General features: G+C 46.9%; 1 protein-coding gene across 3 annotated transcripts in view; it reads left to right on the top strand.

Moving 5' to 3' along the window:
• The window catches only part of MFAP3L (microfibril associated protein 3 like), a 288,930-nt gene that overhangs the window by 62,439 nt on the left and 205,742 nt on the right, over nucleotides 1-20,749 (top strand). The window contains exons 1-2 of one of the 3 annotated variants that reach the window (XM_069244285.1): nucleotides 16,564-16,616; nucleotides 17,114-17,150. The exons of the other annotated variants lie outside the window; for them this stretch is intronic. The gene's annotated coding sequence lies outside the window, so the exon portion shown is untranslated. Of the gene's footprint in view, nucleotides 1-16,563; nucleotides 16,617-17,113; nucleotides 17,151-20,749 lie in introns of those variants that run through there. 3 annotated transcript variants of the gene reach the window in all.

The raw sequence follows: 20,749 nt of genomic DNA, 5'->3' as shown, positions 1-20,749 counted from the left end.
ATTAGGGGTGTGTCTTTGGCGTTCCATTTGCATACAATACTTCATCAGGCCACTGTAAATCAGAGGCCTTCCGGGGTGATGGTGCCTACGTTGCCCTCTGAGCCCTCCATTATCCCCTTGGTTCAATCAATCAGTTTTTGTAAAGCGCACCTACTCACCCGTGAGGGTCTCAAGGCGCTGGGGGAGGGGTTCATCTGAAGAGCCATGTCTTGAGGTTCTTCCTGAAGTTGGTGAGCGTCGGGCTTTGTCTGAGGTGCAGGGGGATGTTGTTCCAGCTCTTTGCTGCTATGTAGGGGAAGGATCGTCCTCCGGCGGTGGTTTTGCAGATGCAAGGGATGGTGGCCAGGGCCATTTGGGTGGAGCGGAGGGATCTGGTGGGGGTGTGGAAGGGATTTTTGCTTCCAACCACTCTGTCTGAAAGAGGGCCGAATCCTCCTTCCCATTTCTGTCTCAAGTTGACAAGAGGTTCCGGGGTGAAGTTTACTAACTTTATATACATTGCAATGCAGCAAGACAACTTGCTGCACTGCGTAAATGGAGAGGGCAGGAACATTCCATATCTTTGAAGATCTGGGGCATTCCTGCTTTCTCTCTGTGATGGCCCACCAGTGGCTGCCATGCACTTAATGCAAGCACCCTTGCAGGACAGACCTGTAAGTATCAGAAGAAAATTGTGCTACTAAGCTCAAAACCTTCCACCAGCAGCTCAAAAGCCTTTGTGGGTTCACTCTCATATGTCACCCAGTGTCTATTAGATTGCAAGTTCGGAAACCCTTCAGAGCTGTCACCTGTGGGAGTAGTGCTGCATGCGATAATGGGGTCTCTTTGGTTAATTCCCCCACTCATTCCATATGTTTGAGGAATGTGTTTCAGCATAGCAATGGAGATCTGGTAGTATGCAAGAGAGACCTTAGAATGGGGATGCCATATAATAGTGTGTAAATGTCATGCGGGTCCCAAAGGTCTAGATCTGGTGGCAATGTGGTGTCTTGTTTGTCTGAGAAGAGCCAGTCATTAAGTGTGACTGTTTGTGAGTCCCAAAAGTACATTTGTATGTCTATGAAGCCCTCAAAGGTGGTTTGGACACATTCCTCCAATGAGAGGCAGTGTATATCACCTGACCATAAAAAATCAAATTAGCATTGTTTTGAGGGATTGAAAGAAATGTGTTGCAAGCTCAGATGGGTAATTTGGAGTTACGTAGAGAAGGTGAGATAGCGTAACCATCTTGAATAGGCCACCCCAGCCCATTATCGAAAGGGGTAGCTCTGCCCAGTTTGAGGTCACATTTAGTGCAGTGAAGCAAATGAGCTGTGTTATGGTCCAAGCAGTGTTAGTTGTTGGTTACCTTTATGTCTAGGTATTGAATATGATCAACAACAACATGTAATTTAGTGTCCTTTAAGAAGTCCAACAGCTCGCCGTTTACTGTGAGGTAGGTGGATTTCTCCTTGTTCACCAAAATACCAGAGGCATCCTCCTAGATCAGAAACTATTGCATAATGCGGATAATGGTCTCTGTGGTTCGCAGAACATCTATAAACAGGTAGCCCACATATAATCATACCCTGTCCTGAATTCTGTTGGGCCATCGAAAATCCATACACCTGTGCTTCTAGGCATATCCACACTTCCAGGGGATCGATCAAAGCAAATAGAAGTGGTGAGAGTGGACACCTTTTACATGTGCCACACTGTATTGCAAAGGGCGAGATGAGAGCACGATTCAACTGGACTCGTGCCTAGGGAATGTCGTATAACATTTTAATATACTTCAGAAACTGGGACTGAAGCTCTGTTTTTGCAAGACTTGGTACATAAAAGACCAATGGACCATATGAAATGCTTTCTCAAAGTCCTTCGGATGGAGAGCAGCCTGCCTTTCTAATAAGACGGAGCAGGCTTGACCCACTTGCTGACAACTGAGATAATGTCTGGTACCCCTAGCAGGCAATAAACCATTTTGATCAGTGTGGCAAGTGCAGTTGTCACTTTTATGAGCCTGCCTTTCAGGACCTTTGCTAAAATCTTGGCCTTAACATTGATGAGGGAAATAGGGAGATATGAGAAACACTGCGTAAGGGGTCTACTTGGCTTGTGGACAACTGTAATGAGGGCTTCTCTCGGATCTCTTGGGACTGTTCCAGAGGTCAAGGCCTCTTCGAAGAGCACCTTCAGGTGTTGCAACCATAGTGAGGCATATTTCTTCAGGAACTCCACAGGAAACCCATTTGGACCTGGGTATTTTCCACTGACCAAGACTATGATGGCACAGTGGATCTCGGCAGCTGTGATTAGTTGATCTAGCTTGTGCCTGTGTACCTGGGTAAGTGTTGTCCTGGGGAGATCTGGGTATTATGGGTGGTTTGGTTTCAATCTGTCATCGCGTTTGGCGTACAGTGCCATATAATAGATTGCAAAGTTTTCTGCAATGTTGAGCCCATCCATGACAAGCCGCCGGGGCTGTCAAGTGAAGAACTAACCAGAAGAGGAGTTTGCCTGTTTTGCCCCCTCCCCCAACCTTCCAATGTCTCCTTGGGCATTTCAATCCATGAGTTAGCAGATGTAGAATCACCATGGTAGCACCCTCTTGAACTTAATACACTTCAGTACAAAAACTGACATCCGCACTTTCTAAAACCTAGAAGAATTCTTACTATCATGGAGCAGAAATGTGTACTTGAGTGTTGGCAAGCATCATTAGAGGAGAGCACATCAATGACCCCTGACTCCAATACATGGAGAAATAGAATGTGGATTGAAACTGTGCTACAGGAAATGGAAATTCAGTAAATTGCCCAGGAATAAGAGGGAAGGGTATTCTAGTCCATCCTTTTCTTATCTTTAACATTTGAAAGGAATAGAGATTGATGCTAGACCTCAAGAGACTTAACAAATGTCAAGTTCTGTCCCTAACCTTAATCCATCACTATGGGTACAGCTCGACATAGCGTGACAGTAGCCCCACTCCTTCCACATGTTTGCTTGTTAGTAGTACGAATTACAGTAGGAAACTCAAGTGGGAGCTTTGGGCATCTATAACACCTTCTCCTCCTCCAGGGATGACAATTAGACCTTATGTGCAATGGTGTTATTGTCTCCAAAAACACATTACATGATTTGGCTCCTGTTGCTAGACCCTTTTTCCACGAGGATTGGAATATGTGTCTTAAGTATTTTACTTTTTGCTTGTCTGTGCTACATTGAGATTTGCCAAATGTTTTAAAGCTTACTCTGACTTTGCTTTGTTTCTACATCACTGATAGAAGTGGTTTGTTTTTTGCCTGTTGCAGAATAATACCTTTTTCATCTTTAACACAAATCTAATTAGTCATATTATCGAGTGTAAACCAGCCTGCAGTTGAGTTCCAGAAATGAGCAGTTAATTCCACAGTCTGATGCCCTTGCCTTCTATACCAGCAACATATTGTATTTTAGCCTTTACTCTTTGCTTAAATCTTTGTCTCTTCCTGTAAGCAAATTGCGTCTATCGGAGACTCCGATTTTCTCAACATCAAGTCCCATTTATGTGAGTGAAACTTATTTGATATTCGCAAGACGTATCTGTAAGTCTTATGCAGTGAGATGATGAACTCCTATTACCGCAGCATCTGTCCTTCCTCAACTATGAAGCAAAGCATTTTTTAGAACTGGATGTGGTTATAGCATACCTTTCAGTGTATCTCGTATGACCCACTAGTCCTGTGATAGACCCAGTAGTCTTTTGCACATGATGGCAGAATTTGACGATCATCCTATTAGGTTATCCACTTAAAGCTAATGTATTCTGATGACCACTAATACTTAGACATATTTGTTTGATCTGGGTGTTCTTTATACTTGACGTCATAATCATAAATGTCTTTTTATTGTCCTTTAGTGTGATGCACGTGTCTCCTTTACTACTTTTCCATACCAAGGTGTCAAGCAGGCATGGGCAGACCAGGCACCCCCAAATTGTGTTGCTGCAACAACAGGTTGCCCAAAGAACTTCACTTTCTGACAAGCTCTGCAGACTTCAGCCTTCAAGATGGAAACCTTTTGTTGTTTTGAGTGCCTGCTTATAACTCTTCTGCTTTGGCTAACCTTTGGCTAAGATCCCAAAGAGATAGGTCAGGCTGTGTACATGGTTTCCATTTGTGAGCTTTCTCCTGAATCCAGGGGTGTTGCGTTTTCAGTAGCATTGGCGCCCTAGTTCAGGGAGATTAGGAACTAGAATTCCATTCTTAGTCCAGCAGGAGAGCTCCAGTACATCCAGTACATCTCCTGAGAGCATGTGTCTACGAGTCTTCCATCCCCCAGTAATCATGACGGGGAAGTGCAACTTTTGTTATGGCGAGGGGTGCAGTGCCCCATTTGGCTCAGACTTTGGTAGCTATTAGAATGTTTATCTTTTTCAAATAAATGGAATTAGCTGTCACCTTCAAGGCAATCCCGGTTTTTGACTCACTTCTACATAGTAAGATCAATCAATCAATCAATCAGTTTTTGTAAACGCAGCTACTCGCCGTGAGGGACACAAGGCTATACACTCAAAATCTGTGTCCTTTTTTTCCCCAACATCCTGGGGATTCTAAAGGTTCCCACGGTTTGTGGATGCTTTTGTGGGACTGAAAAATTGGCCAAATTCAGTTAAAATATGGGTTTTGTGGGAAAAATTAGAAAAAGTGCTGCAGAAGACGGCATCTGTTTTTTCCCTGCAAATGGCAGCAACAAAGAGTTTGTGGTGATAACATCACCATCTTTCCAGCTTTCAAGAACTTTCAGACTAGAATCAGAAAAACAAATTGTTCAACCCAGGTTTGGCATTTTACTGGGGTATACCCCATTTTTGCTATTTTCTGTGCTTTCAACCTCCTTCCAGTTAGCGAAAGAAATGGGTTTGAAACCAATGGTGGATCCGGGCTGCTGTACACTTGTGAAAAGTAGGCAAAATTCTGAATTAAGCAAGGGGTCATTTGTGTCGATCCTTCAAGGTAAGTAACAGTTGAAATAAAAAAATATTACAATTCAGTTGAAAAAAAAAAACCCAGCCATTTCTGTCTGTGTTTTCATCTCTAACTTTCTCCAGCTATGGCTTCTGGTTGCCGGGATATATAGGGCTTGTAAGTTCACCAAGAACCTAAGGGACCCAGAGCCAATAAATGAGCTGCACCTTGCAATGGGTTTTCATTGTTTACCCGGTATAAAGAAATTCATTTGTTAACTATAAAGACTGAAAAATAGGTATCAAGGAAACCTATGTATTTCAGAAACTAGCACAAGATATGAAGTTTAGAAGCATTGGTTATTTGCACATGTCTGAATTTGGGGTATCCTTACTAGCACGTGTATTACAGGGCATTTCTCAAGATTACTTTGTTCTTACACACTGTCTTACACATGGAAGGTGCAAATGCAGAGAAAGGCAATTGTTAATAACACTTGCTCTGCTATTCTGTGTTTCTCAAAGTTTCTCCAAACAAATGGTACCTCATTTATGTGGGTAGGCCTAGTGCCCGTTACAGGAAACACCCCTGTAGGAAAATGCCACTGTTTGCATGGTCACCCCCCCACTTTTTGCCTAGTGTTGATGGCAGCTTTGATTGGAAGTGTGCTGGGACCCTGCTAACCAGGCCCCATCACCAGTGTTCTTTCCCTAAAAATGTACATTTGTTTCCACAATTGGCACAGCCCTGGCACACACAAGTCCCTTGTAAAAGGTACCCCTGGTACCAAGGGCCCTGTGGCCAGAAAAGGTCCCTAAGGGATGCAGCATGTATTATGCCACCCATTGGGGCCCCTCACTCAGTACATGCACACTGCTTTGCAGCTTGTGTGTGCTAGTGGGGGAGAAAAGACAAAGGCAACATGGCACTCCCCTCAGAGTGCCATGCCCACAAACCACTGCCTGTGGCATAGATAAGTCAGCTCTCTAGCAGGCCTTACAGCCCTATGACCGGGTGCACTATACCAGAAGTGAGGGCATAGCATGCAGTTGCGTTTCGCCGAGATTTATCCTCTACCGTGCAGGATAGGGCACTGTTAACTCAGATACCAAGATAGGGAAGCTCGTTTGGCACCTATGTCATATTGTAGCCTTGGATGCATGCAGTGGCTGTAGTCACTGGGAGGGCCTCATTTTGTGTCCTATGGACCCTATACCCGGACAATGCGGAAAAGTCCTTCTTGATGGACATTACTGCTGTTATCGGGGGCGTGGTGGAGACAATAGTTGCAGGAATTTGAGCAGCGCATAATCTCGACCTTGCTAGCTCCTTTGAGGATCCTGAGCACTTCTCACAATCCGCAGATAGCGGCAGACAGGGGATCAATCACCAGGAGAAAAAGGAGGAGGGAAGGGGCAGCCCTGCTTAGTGCTGTGGGCAGTTGGGATGGCGTCAGAGAGAAACTCACTGCAGGACACTTTGGCAGAGGGTTAGTTGTACAGAAGGTGAACTTTACTAATTAAATCATACTCCAATCCCATGTGGGCCAAAACCTAGAGTAGTTATGGCCATTCAACTCAGTCAAAGGTCTTTTGGACATCTACAGAAAGCACTATCATCTTTGATGGATAATCCTTCATACTCCCCAAAAGTTGCACCAGCATCTGTAGGTGTCTGCAGGAGCTTTGCCCTGGCACACAACCTATTTGGGTCACATGAACCAATGTGGGATCACCTTCCCCCAGCCGGCTCGCCAGAATCTTGGCCATCAGTTTAAGGTCCACAATTATGAGAGAGAACAAAGTAGCTGGCGCAATCCACAGGGCCTTCATTGTCCTTTGGGAAAAGAGTGATGACTGCTTTATTAGATATGGCACCTGCAAATCCAGTTCCCATTACCTCATTGAAGGCCTTGGTAAAATGGGGTGTAAGAATGCCCTTCACGGACTTGTAAAGTTCACTGAGGAATCCGTCTTCTCCAAGAGATTTACAAGTGGAGACCTGTACCTCTTCCGCTAAACGCCTCCTCGAGAACCGAATCCTTCAAAATCGGAAGATAGTGTGTCAAGGAACAGTCTAGCCTGGTCGCAGGTTGTTACAAGTTCCCAGTTCCGAAGAGTAGCAGATTGTGTATTAGGCTTCAAAGCAACCCACTAACTTCACGGGGTGCAGTAAAATTTTACCGGCAGCATTCAAGACTGCCGATATGGCGAACTGAGATTCCTGCTCCTGTAGTTGAGCAGCCAGGAAACTGCCAGCCTTCTCCACATGCTCGTAGTGGTGCCTGCAGAGTTTTAACAATTCTTTCTTAGCAGCCGCTGTAAAAATGGAGTTCAGTTGTACAGTTGTATCTTCACCCACTCTAACTAGGCCCAATGGGTCTGTGTATGGCTGGCTACATAACCGGTCCTAAGTGTGTGCACTTCTGCTGCCAGAGCCTTAAAATCTGTTTGGGCCTTGTGATTCGTAAGCACAGAGTCTTGCATTAGTTATGCTCACAGTGTCACCTTTCACGCTGCCCAGAGAACCCTGTGAAAGGCTACAGAGCCTTAATTTTCTGCAAATTAGTGTTGAAGCAGTTCATTTCCCTTGAGCATCTGCATGCAAACGCCTTAATTTCCTACCAAATCGTGGGTGGATGAATGATCCTTAAGTCCAAACTGAGGACTGGCATGTTCAGTAATGCCCTGTTGCTTCTGTGGTGGGTATCCACTTGTCCCAACCTGTCCAAGGTCAGGTCTGGGGCCAGGTTCTAGTAATCCTCCAGCAATACAGTGTTCTTCTCAATACCGACAACAGTGGAGAGAGGTAAGCTATGAAATTATTTTTTGGTGGCAGGCATAGATCCACACCATGATCATAGAGTGGCCTAGTATACGGAACTTTGCAAAAAGCCATCTGCCTGTCACATCTGTCGAGGTCTGAAGGACACTGCAAGATATGTTACACTCTATCAGTAGTACTACTTTCCAGTTCTTGGAGTGGCTCATCGCAGTGGAAGATTCCCCATCATCATCATTGACAGCCCTACTACTACTTATGACCCTATGCACCCACTCGCAGCATAGCTTGGAAACATCCTCGGAAGATAAATGCACCTCCTGCACTAAGGCTATGTCCGTGCATATAGTGTGTTAGTAGTGTAGAACTTTCTTGCGTTTTAATATAGTTATAGTATAATGCTCAGTGCGAATATTGTCCAGGCCGATGACTTCTCCAAGTCCGGCATTAAAGGAGAGATGGTAGGTGCAGAGATAAAAGAATGCCCACCAAGTGTATGCAGCACAGGGGTAGATGGGGGTACAAAAGCGAGAGTAAACTGAAAGGTGAGGTGGGCAGGAAGACAGAGGTGAGACTAATGGTAAGGGAGGATAAGAAAACTAACAAGATCTCAATCTTGTACCTGTGCTGAAGGGCACCAGCCCAAAGCCCAACCCACCCGACAGGTCTGGAAAGGTGGGTGGAAATCCTCTCAATATCGTGGTGGAGGATAAAGATCATAGAGAGATGGAAGCAGGTGGTCATGAGAGTCGGGGGCAGCTGGTGGCATGTAATCTGTGGGGGAGGTCCTTGTGAGGAAGAAGTGGGAGAGTCCACTCTGTGATGGTGCCTTCCGTGTCACCCATCCCTGGAGTATGAAACAAGAGAAGGCACTACTGTGTGTGGGGGAAAAAAAGTGGGGAAGCCATGAAGAACTAAGGCTAATGCCAGAAGCAGCAAGAGGTAGCTAGGGGACAGGGCCCATCCGCACATGGGAGGGGGGGGGGGTTCACCGCAGGGGGAAGAGACTGGGGTGTGTAACAATCCCACCCGACCTGGGGCTCAAAGTATAGGTGGCCACACTCAAACACACAAAGCAAGAGCATACAAGAAGGATACTTTCAGATCTCCACAGTCCTGCCTCACTGGTCAGTTGTTTTAGCAGAAAGCAGGATTTATCTCTGCACCTGTCCTTGTGGAGCTCTTCCACTACCTCATGAAACCCAGCTCTGTCCTATTCCCTCGTGGGGCCCCACCCATGTGCAGGTGTCAGGGTTGGTACTGCAGTGGATTCCAAGGGGTGAGTGAGCCATCTTGAAAGTGGCTTCCAAGAGGTGAGTACCTCATCTTGACGAGCGCCATCCTTGGGTTTCAGTGAAGGCCTGTCCATTGGGGACTTCCACCAGGAAGTCAAGGAACCACTTCTAAGTCGCCATGATCAGAGAATTTTCGGATCCACCTGTCCACCGTCATCTTCATCCTGACCGGGTCTAGCAAACCATATCTTACATTACGGCTCCTCATCCTAGGGTGGAGTGCCAGGATCCTCATGTGCCTGGCGTTGGCTGCCACTGAGTAGTCTGCAGAGAACAAGACTCTGTTGCCTTCAATAAGGAGGGGTTCAGTTGCCATTCTGGCCACCCGCAGGATCAATCTGGACTGTAGAACTGAGGTCTTTGTCCGCTGATAAATTGCTGCCACAAACACGAATATATGTGAGGAATACTTTTTTCCACTTATTACACGGAATAGGTGGATCTCCTGCTAATGACAAAAAAAAAAGGTGGCAGAGTATATAGTATATTTTATTCTCTGGACATCTGTTCATTTGTATCAAATATTGTAGTTGGTATGGTCTGGTTACCCCAGCACCACTCTTGGATAATCTGGAATGCTCCGGGGGTTCTAGTCAGTTGGAGCAAGTGGAGCTGCATGGAGGTGTGGCTGGAGTTTCCTTGACCCTCCTCTCTACAAAATAAAGAAGAACTTTCCATATATTATTCAGACTGTATCTTCTTCTATGAACAAGAGAAACTACTACACTTTAGAGAGGAGGGTAAAGGAAACTCCAACCAAACCTGCATGCAGCTCTACTTGCTCCAACTGACTAGAACCCCCAGAGCATTCCAGATTATCCAAGAGCTGGTGCAGGGGGTAACCAGACCATACTAACTACAATATTTGACCCTCGTCGCCAAAGTGTAGTAGTTTCTCTTGTTCATAGAAGAAGATGCGTTCAAGAAAACTGAGCATGACAGTCGTCTCAACACAACAAAAGAGGGTCCCACAAAGTCGGTGGTGAACTCAGTGAGTTGAGCAATACAGGACGGCGTGCTGGGGACCTGGGCTGTGCTGTGCACAAAGGATTTCTTGCAAAAGTGCACAGGAGCCCTAGCAGCTGCAGATCACGCATTACACAGGATTACTGTCTGGCATGGGGAGGCAAGGACATACCTCCACCAAATTTGGACAGAAGGACCACTGGACTGTTTGTGTCACTTAGATCCAGCTCCTGTGTTCCAGGGACCACGCTCGTCAAGATGAGAGGGGATTCAGCGTACCGGTGATGCAGACGTTTGGTGCCTGCGTTAGCAGGGGGAAGATTCCGTCGACCCACGGGAGATTTCTTTTTGGCTTCCAGTGCAGGGTGAAGGCAGACAGCCCACAGAGCATGCACCACCAGGGAGCAGTCAAGAAAGCCGGCAGGATTAGGTGCTGCAATGTTGTTTGTAGTCGTCTTGCTACTTTGTTGCGGTCTTGCAGGCATCCTGTAGTAGTCAGTGATCGATCCTTGGCAGAAATCAAAGAGGAAGATGCAGAGGAACTCTGGTGAGCTCGTGCATTCGTTATCTGAAGAGAAACCTACCGGAGAGACCCTAAATAGCCCTCAGAGGAGGAATGGTCACCTAACCAGGTAAGCACCTATCGGGAGGGGTCCCTGACATCACCTGCTGGCACTGGCCACTCAGAGGCCTCCACTGTGCCCTCACGCTTCTGCATTCAAGATAGCAGGGGTCTGGGACACACTGGAGGAGCTCTGGGCACCACCCCTGGGGTGGTGATGGACAGGGGAGTTGTCACTCCCCTTTCCTTTGTCCAGTTTTGCGCCAGAGCAGGGTTTGGGAAATCCCTGAACCGGTGTAGACTGGTTTATGCAAGGAGGGCACCATTTGTGCCCTTCAAAGCATTTCTAGAGGCTGGGGGAGGCTACTCCTCCTCAGCCCTTAACACCTATTTCCAAAGGAAGAGGGTGTAACACCCTCTCTCAGAGTAAATCCTTTGTTCTGCCTTCCTGGGACTGGGCTGCCCAGACACCAGGAGGGCAGAAACCTGCCTGAGGGTTGGCAGCAGCGGTAGCTGCAGAGAAAACCCCAGAGCTAGTTTGGCAGTACCTGGGGTCCATGCTGGAGCCCCCGGGATGCATGGGATTGGAACCCCGAAACCAGCTTTGACATGGGGGGACAATTCCATTATGTTAGACATATTACATGGCCATATTCGGAGTTACCATTGTGAAGCTACATATAGGTATTAACCTATATGTAGTTCACACGTGTAATGGTGTCTCCGCACTCAAAGTCTGGGGAAATTGCCCTGAACAATGTGGGGGCACCTTGGCTAGTGCCAGGGTGCCCTCACACTTAGTAACTTTACACCTAACCTTCACTAAGTGAGGGTTAGACATATAGGTGACTTATAAGTTACTTAAGTGCAGTGTAAAATGGCTGTGAAATAACGTGGACGTTATTTCACTCAGGCTGCAGTGGCAGTCCTGTGTAATATTGTTCTGAGCTCCCTATGGGTGGCAAAAGAAATGCTGCAGCCCATAGGGATATCCTGGAACCCCAATACCATGGGTACCTAGGTATCGTATACTAGAGAATTATAAGGGTGTTCCAGTGTGGCAATCAGAAATGGTAAAAATGGTCACTAGCCTGTAGTGACAGTTTTAAAAGCAGAGAGAGCATAAACACTGAGGTTCTAGTTAGCAGAGCCTCAGTGATGCAGTTAGACACCACACAGGGAATACATAGGCCACAAACTATGAGCACAGGGGTCCTGGCTAGCAGGATCCCAGTGACACAGGCAAAAACAAACTGACTCCCAAGTAAAAATGAGTTTAACATGCCAGGTAAGATTGCACTTTCCTACACTTGCTCATCGCCTATCAAGGCCATCACAGTAAGACATTATTTTTTAACACCGCTCACACTGGTGAGCTAAATTATAGTTTTCAAGGCAAGCTTAAGCCAGGCAACAACTGTTGAAATGCCTAACAAAAACAGGTCCTACACTCCTACCAGCCATTGAAACGTTTTACCTAAAATGGCCACCTATATACAATACCGCCCAACATTGCCCAAAGCTAGCCCAAAAAGCCCAATGTGCATCCGTGGGCTGCTCCATTCCCCAATGCGTGTCACCTTAGAACATTCGCAATATATGCACCAAACCATGCCTCTTAGAAAACATTTTGTAAAGAAAAGTTTTTGTAATTATCTTGATGGCCAATTATACGCTACACATAATCCCTCCTCATTCGAGTGAACATCAGTCCTTCATTGTAACACAAGGTGCCAATGCAGTGTTTGGCCCAGTGACATAGGTACACTGGTATAGACCAATACAACCATCCTGTTAACTGTCTGCTAGTTCCTGCATGCTCCTCTGCCCAATGTGTGAATGGCGCTTCTTCATAGACATTGCACAGATAAGGTACCAACATTGAACCCAGGCCTTCCACAGCCACCCCAGCTATGGCTCCACAGCACACAATCTGGACACCAAGATACAGCCGCTCAATATGCTGTGTATATAAAATCAAAACTGTGTAGCTGCAGAGTGGCACATTCTGTTGCCCTTTTAGCAGGAAGAGAAAAACTTGATTCTATTCAGCATGATGGAATAATTATACTTTTCACTGGCAGGCGAAATGGTTTAGGCATTGCTGTAACAGGTTGAAGTATTGCACTGAGTTTTGGATATCCTAGGCCTCTCTCTTTCACAAATGTAAAGTACACAAGGCAAGTACTTTGTTCTTCTTTAAGTGTCTGAACTTGCAGATGTTGTAGTAGTTTGTGCTTTTGTGAAGCACACTTGTTGCTCCATTCCTCCCTGCTCCTTCAGCCGGGGTGTCAATCAATGCTAGTAGTTCTAGCAAAGGCATCAGTGTTTTTGTATGAGGAGGGGGAATGGACTCTGTCTTGGTCGCTCTGACTATCCTCAAAATCCTGTTCCCGGGGACTGAACGGCATCAAAATGCATCTGGAAACCAATGAGACATTTTGCTCCTCTCAACATGTCAAAGGTTCAGTGGTATGATCCTTTCTTGACCATCCCTTTTTCTTGCCAAAGGATACTCTGGTAAAACGCACAGGGGAATGGTGGTGGCCACTTATGCTTAAACCACATGTTGATCATGAAGCTGTTTGGTTTTTCCTGACACTGGTGAAGTGTTTTCACAGTTGGTAGCTGTGATTCGGTAGTCATCATGCCAATTGATTTGATGGTTGTGCTTGTAGTTGTAGTCCGTATGCCAGGGAGTTCTAACGGGTAGCTCAGGAACTACTGAAGCTCACCGGTACCCTAGATGTAGTTCCCTAAAGTGCAGCCCAGCACTGTCCATAATTCAGAGGTTCTAGCCATTTAGAAGATTGCAGAGCTGCACATCTTCGTATCCTTGAAGTGGCTGCCAGCCAAACCACTGGCAGGTCCACATGGTTAGACACAAATACACACTGACAACCTCCTATATTATCAACATGATCACCTGTCTTCACTCTCAATTTAGTAGAGTCAGATAGAGATTGGTCACTTTGCAAGCCCCACTCTATCGATCTCACTGTGAGAACTTGGCCAAAAAAGAAGTGCCACCAATAGCCAGAGTAGAGTTACTGAAATGAGGGGTGGGGGAGGTGCCAGAGTCCGAGTGGAAGAAAGTGACAAGTATGTCTAGATTACCAAGGGAGGAGACCTGTGGGCGTAAAGCCCCTCTAGGAGAGCCATGTGTAGAGAGTAGATCTAAGGGTATGACGGGATCATCTGAAAAAGGAAAATTGTTAACACGTATGAAACATAACAGCAACGTGTCCACAAAACCTACTGCAAGTACTTCCTCAAACCCCTCCAACTGCCCCCCCACATCATACTTCCATCCCCAAAGCATCTGTCGCCCAAGAACACAATGAAAACCCCAAACCAAGGTGTCTGTAGCAGGTGTGGAGTGGTGACCACTTCATGTAGTCGGAGTTCTGCAATAAGGCCCCTGTCTCGCTTTCATTGTTGGCCAGGAAATCTCCCTTCATTTCCTCTAGACCTTCAGGGGATCAATGTTTGTTCTTTGCCTCACACTAGGGAGGGAGTTTGACTAAGGCGGTCAATTACTTGGGTCGACAAGGGCTGCCCCTCCTCTGAATGATCGGTCGCAGCCGGTCCCGACTGAGCCGAGGGCCCTGTGGTGTCTGCCTCGGATGCTCGAGTCACCTCACTTTGTTTTATGCATCAGGAACGGGTGCACCCCGCTTACACCTTAGCCCCAGCGAGTCATCTTGTTTGAATGTTGGGGAGCCCCCTGGGTGGGGAGGGTTTCCTCTTCTGGCAACATGGTGTTCTCCAGTGAGCCAGTCCCTGGCAGTCTCTGGTGTGTCAAAGAAGGATTTCCCGCTTAGTAGGACCTTGAGGCGCGAGGGGAACAGAAGCATATACAACAGTTGCATCGCCATTAGTTTCTGCTTGACTGCTTCATATGAGCAGAGCTTGTTCTGTACCAAGGATGACATCTTGATCCTTGAAATGAAGAAACCTGGCAATTATTGGCCTCCTTTGCCCTACGAGTGTGGGCCTGGGTGCCAGTGATCTGTGGGTTAGCTCAACTGCAAACCAGTGGGACAGTTTTTACTCCGTCACCCAGGTTCAAAGCCACTGCTCCAAGAACTCGGCGGTCTGGTTCTTCTCCACAACTTCAGGGAATCTTGCGAAGCACAAGTTATTGCACCGGGAGCGATTTTCTGCATCTTCAGCTCTGTGCTGGAGTTCGCCTGTATGGGTCAGCAGCTAGGCTACCTTGGATTTAAAGTCAGTAATCTCATCTTCAATTGTTGAGACTCGATCTTCATCCTCTTTAGTACGGCCTACTGCTGTCCGTAGGCTGCTGCTTGTTGAGTCGGTCTTTCCCCATAACAGGATCAGAGGGGGCTCGGATGTTACAGACTCTGGCTCGCTGTCCCTCTTCCCTGCTCCTTTGGTGTTGGGTACACCAACTACTGTCTAGAGGATACAAGCCGATCTCTTGCGCTTCTCATGTGCCCCCTCAGCGTCTAGGTTGTACTCCTCAGGGAAGCACTCCACTGGTTTCACTGTTCCGATCCAAGCGGCCTCTCAGCTGTAGTTGTTGGACATGAAAGCTGTCAGCAGCTTCACTGGGGTCGCATTGGGCCTCACCACCTCCTTTGCCATGAGGCCTACTTCTGGCCAGGCACCTGAACTCGCTGGCAGTTTGGCTGGGCATTCATGGGTGCCTTCCTATTTGTAGCACCAGGGGTGGGGGCACGACCCACAGTCCCACCACAGGTCGCTGAACCCTCACTGCACCCTACCGCACTCACTTCCTCATTGGTGCGGCCAGGTCTTTGCATCCTTTCTGGGCGGTTTCTCCTTGTGCTTCCACTCTGGCTCACGCACCCGGGTTTTCGCTGTGCCTTGTGTCCCTGCTCAGGCCCAAGCCCATCATTCAGCCTGGCCCGCTCAGCACGCCAGGCACAATGGCGGCACACGGCAGGGCCCGCTCTGATCCAGTGCCTCTGTTGTGCAGCCCTCGAAACTGGGCGAGTTGCCCTTCTGGCCCCTATTTTCTGCAGGAGCGCGCGCTGTGCGTGATCGGGCCCTTCCAGCTCCCCTGACTTCTTGTCACCAGCAGCTACTCCTCACCTCCCGGTCTGGTCTTCTTCCTGGCTCCGGCCTCTAGTTAAGCCTTTTCTCCTGGTGCCGGGAGTCCAGTTATCCGAGGACCTCATGCGCCCCGCGACCACAACTCTGACCAGGGTGCCAGCCAATAGAGTGCAACGGTTGCCCCAGCCTTATTTCACCGCTCTGCCTGGGCTCCGGCCAGACCTCCATTTTCTTCAAGCCAGGAGGAGTTCACGGCTTGGGGCCCCCGCTTCACCAGTCCTCCTCCCGCGGGGGCACCGTTTCAGTTGGCCTGCTCCTCTGGTCTCTCTTGCCAGGCCCACCCGCTGTGGGCAGCCATTCCGATTCAGCCACCTCACGAGCGGTCGGATCCTTGCTCATGAGGCGCTTCGCTTCACCTCCTGGCCTGGTCTCCTCCAGCAGGCCCAACATTTAGCCGGGTCTTCCCCTGCTCCCCCAGGCTCTTCAGCTACCGCAGCGCCCTTACCGTGCCTCGGGGGTGGGGAGGAGGGTGATCATGGCAGATGACTTTCTGGGCGCTGGATATCAGGGCTTCTAACGGCAGATGACGGAGGGGTCCGGAGCACTCCTAGAGTGCGACCGCCATCTTGATGCCCAAAGCCACTCCCCCCGCTATGGGTAAGTTAATGGCGGAAATCTGTTTGATTCACACATCTTAAGTGGCAATAACTTTGGCTGCTAACAGCAGTTGAGGGTTACGTAGTGCACAAACTTAGCCTGTAGCATTACACTGTGATGTATGAAAGCCTCAAACTGTTTTTTATGTCCTATACAAATAAAGTTGGCACTCTTTTTATTCTTTTCCTTATTTGACAAGTTCACCAGCTTGAAATCCATAGCCCTAAACATTTGGTGGTATCAGCATTGTGGGAACCTCTTTAAATATGGTTGTTCAGAGATTGTATGAGCTAGTTCTCCGATGTGTTAGAAATTGGGTTTCTGATTCGCAGAGGTATGCACCCTGTCCGAGCAGGAACCACAGTCCAAGAGTGCGAGCTCAGGGTAAGTCAGATTCACATCATAAATTAACCTAGTGTGTGACTACAGGCCCCTCCCCCCCTCAGATCCTCCATGTGGTAAATACTACTGAGCAAGAAGTATGTAATTCCTTCCATAAATATTGCATGGTACTCCTGTCATTTTCCTCCCACCACTTTGTTCTTTGTCACTTTTTAAACTAATGTGTGTGAGCCTTACTACCTGACGCGATGCATGTTCACATTCATCGCGTTGCCATAACAGGACAGTGCATGCTGAATCACCATATGCTGTATAAACGTCATGGCGCATAATCTCTCCTGCACCTTTGATTTACATGCATGATTGGGCATTGCAAAGCACATATAACAGTCTGCGATTTTGTTCAGGGGCACGCAGGTTCCACCACGCATGTAACTACATACATGACGCAAGTACGCTGAGAGTGTGATGCTTCCTTGAATGTTTTTTTCTACCTTAGTACGAAATTATGCCTTTTTCACATTTTATATTCCACACAGATACTGAAATGGAGTAAAACCCAGATAAAACCGTAAGGTACGTACTGCGATACTGTCGCATGCCTTAGCGCACACACAAATCTGGTCCTGAAGATAGCCATACTGACCCTATGGTGCGGCTTAGACATTATAGTTGAAACATGTCAACCTAATCTAAGGATGTGCAGGCTCATTGGTTTTACGTAACACATCCACCACTGAATTTAACCCTTGTCCAGGGTTATGACTATTAAATTATACTACATAGGTTGGTAGCCTGAAGTCAATTTGAAGCCTCCTCTTTTCTTATTTGAAAAAATTCTAAAACAAAAACCTGCTCCGGTGTAATCAGGCATTGAAGCACACCCTTTATGTGCTAGGTGTCTCGGTGGGACCTCACCAACGAAGTTTTTGGATGGGGGGTCTTTTGATAAAACTTAAAGGTGTTTTGTTTACACCGAGGGAAGGAACATCTCAAACAGACTAATTAATGAGTATGGTAGCATGCTCACTTTTCTTTAAGTATATATTTATATGGAGAGGTGAGCGACCTCACTTCTCACTCTTTTTTTATATCCTTTGAAATTATTTGAACAACTCTTAAAACAGTGAAAACACAGAACAAAAAGACACCATGCCTATTTACAAAACTAGAGCTTAATTGTATGGAGGAAACAAGACCAGAACAACATAAATCCAATAAGTAGAACTTGAGGTCTGAATTTATAAAGAATAAAATGCAACATAGTGCTTAAAAGCATACCGCACCAACCAGGGACAAATGGTCGTGCTAGACTATGTTAAATTCAAAAGTTCAGGCTGACGGCAATGGATCACGGGTCAGATACAGTCCCACGTAAGTCCAGCTGAAATTTTACCTTCTCGAGAATTGGGCCAAGAGTTCCGTTCATGGGTAAGAAGTCCACCAGGAGCAAGGAGAGCTTTGCTGGCAATCATGCACAGGTGTGAAGAGTCTGCTGGGCATCGTGGATTAGCGGCTGTATTCTCGCGGTCATGAACATTAAAATTTGCTGTGCGAAGACGCACACTTGCGGTGGCTCGCTCTCATTCATTTGGCAAGCGACATGGTTCTGGTGTGAGCAGGCCCGTACACGGTAACAGAAAGATGGAAGGTTGTTTTCAGGAGCCACAAACCACTTCCAAGAGCCCGGGAGAGGTGCCTCTTGGGGTTCAGGAGCTAGTTGAAGACGGATCCAGGGCTGTAGCAGGTGAGATGGGAGTATTTTGTGTCCCTGAAACTTCAGAAAACAGGAGGTAAGCCAGCAATCCCTTGGAGTTGCTTTGGTCCAGGATGAAGAGATGAAGGTCCTCTCCTTCTCACTCCCAGGCAAGATGGCAGCAGGACAGCTCAGCAAAGCACGAAATCCAGCAAAGTAGCACTCCAGATGTGTATTGGAGACAGTCGGCAGGCGCCAAATTGCTAAAGGAAGACCAGGCCAACTTTTCTAAGACTGGAATTTTCAGAATAACAATTTTAAAATCCAACTTCACCATTAGTTGTGATTTTTAATATGATTCCAGACACCGATTTTGGTGGTCCTATCTCTAACCAATTGGAAATTAAACATACAAAATGTAATAAGGTAAGCCCAGTGTTATCCTATGCGAGAGATATGCCTTGCAGTAGTGAAAAACAAATTTAGCAGTTTTTTACCACCAGGACATTTAAAACTTAAAAGTACATGCCCTACTTTTTAAATACACTGCACCCTGCACATGGGCTGTCCAGGCCCTACTTTAGGGGTGACTTATATGTACTAAAAAGAAAGGTTAAGAAGGTTAAGGCCTGGCAAGAGGTTTCACTTTCCAGGTCGACATGGCAGTTTAAAATTGCACACACAGGATCTGAAATGGCAGACCTGAGACATGGTTAAGGGGCTACTTAAGTGGGTGGCACAATCCGTGCTACAGGCCCACTATTAACATTTAATTTACAGGCCTTGGGAACATGTAGTGCAATTTGCTAGGGACTTATAAGTAAATTAAATATGCCAATTGGGTATAAACCAATATTATCATGCTTAGAGGAGAGAGAGCACAGGCACTGTATTCTATTCTATTATTCTTGTAAAGCGCATGGCTACCAGTAGGCCTCCCAGCACTAGAACAGTCATCATAATAGCCAGTATGCCACCAGGAAGAAGACTAATTACTGTAAACCTAGGTTTTCAAGGCCTTATGAAAAGCAAATTTGTTGGTCAGCTGACGTTGTTCAAGTGGAAGGGTATTCCAGAATTTGGCGGCCAAATGAGAGAGTGAACTCTTGATCTTATGAACCAGGCACACATTAGCTGAAGAGGATCTGAGCAACTTCCCAGGAATGCATGGGGCGGCTAATGATCATAGCAAAAGGTGGCCTCTTTTATGAACTGATCTGTGCAAAATACATAAGGCTTTAAATTGTACCTGCTGCTTCATTGGGAGCCAGTGAAGATCTTTCAGGGCCTCTTTTTGCCAATTGGTGCCTTGGAAGGTTCATAAAGAGCCAACCGGCGGCATTCTGAGTGACCTGCAACCTTTTAATCATGTGTATGGTTGTAAACCAAGATATAGGGCATTACTGTAGTCGGTGCGTGAAATAAGAGCCGGAATGATTAATCTTTTGCTTAAAAAAGGAAGGTTAGGGCCATACTTTATAGTCTAATGATGCCAAAGCAATTGGCAGCAAGCTTCTTAGACTGGTGATCCATTGTGAGGCTGGAGTCCAGCCACATTGCAAGACTCTTTATTGCACATTTGGGACTGGAAAACCTCTCCAGGTAGTCCGGCACAGAGATGGAGATTCCCTTGCAGAAATTGTTGCTTCAATTTACAGTTAACCATCCATCTGGCTACTTCCTGAGGACCGAGGATCAGACTGAGGTGACTGGAGTTGGAGTCTGGGTGGGGGGAGAATGTAGATCACCAACTGAGTGTCACCAGCATAAGAAACCAGTGCCAGCTCATGGGAATGCAGAATTTCATCTGGCGGCACATATAAAGATTAAAAAGGGTGAGACTCTGGGAGGATCCCTGAGGTATCCACACAGCTCAAAAAAAGTGTTGGAGTAAGACGACTGATCTAACACCTGGAATGTTAGGATCTACCGTATCCAAGGACGAACTGAGGTCTAAAAGGATAATGGCTGCCGAGGCTTCTTGGTCCACCATATGTCTTAGTTCCTCGACCACTGTGAGCAAAATGGTTTCTGTGCTCTGCTGTGGTCTGAACCCTATTTGAGTAGGGTGGAGGATTTTGTTGGACTCAAGAAAGGCAGAGTGATGTTTGATAACCTGTTTCTCCAGGAGCTTCGAAGGTCCTGGTAACAGGGAGCCTGGCCTATAGTTACTCAGGCAGAGGAGCTAAAGACTTGGCTTTTTTTTAAAAGTGGTTTGACCACTGCATTCTCCCATTGCAAGGGGACTTGCCCACTGATGAGAGAGCGTGATTGAGCAGATCCACCGGGTGGGAGCAATACTATCAGATCCTTGCCTAAGAATGTGAAGGGGGGGCATAGTCGAAAGTATAGCCTGACTTTATTGTATTTAGGAGATCTGTGAACGGCTCAAAGTGAGGTCAGGAAAGTCTGTGAGACTCTCCTCTAGAGTGTTATCTGTGGAATCCTCAATGTTTGAGCTATCAGGGAAGGAGGAGTA

Source organism: Pleurodeles waltl, chromosome 1_2, assembly GCF_031143425.1.
Source record: "Pleurodeles waltl isolate 20211129_DDA chromosome 1_2, aPleWal1.hap1.20221129, whole genome shotgun sequence".
Taxonomy (NCBI): domain Eukaryota; kingdom Metazoa; phylum Chordata; class Amphibia; order Caudata; family Salamandridae; genus Pleurodeles; species Pleurodeles waltl.
Note: the sequence above shows the minus strand (reverse complement) of the source record. Positions and strands in the feature narration are given on the sequence as shown.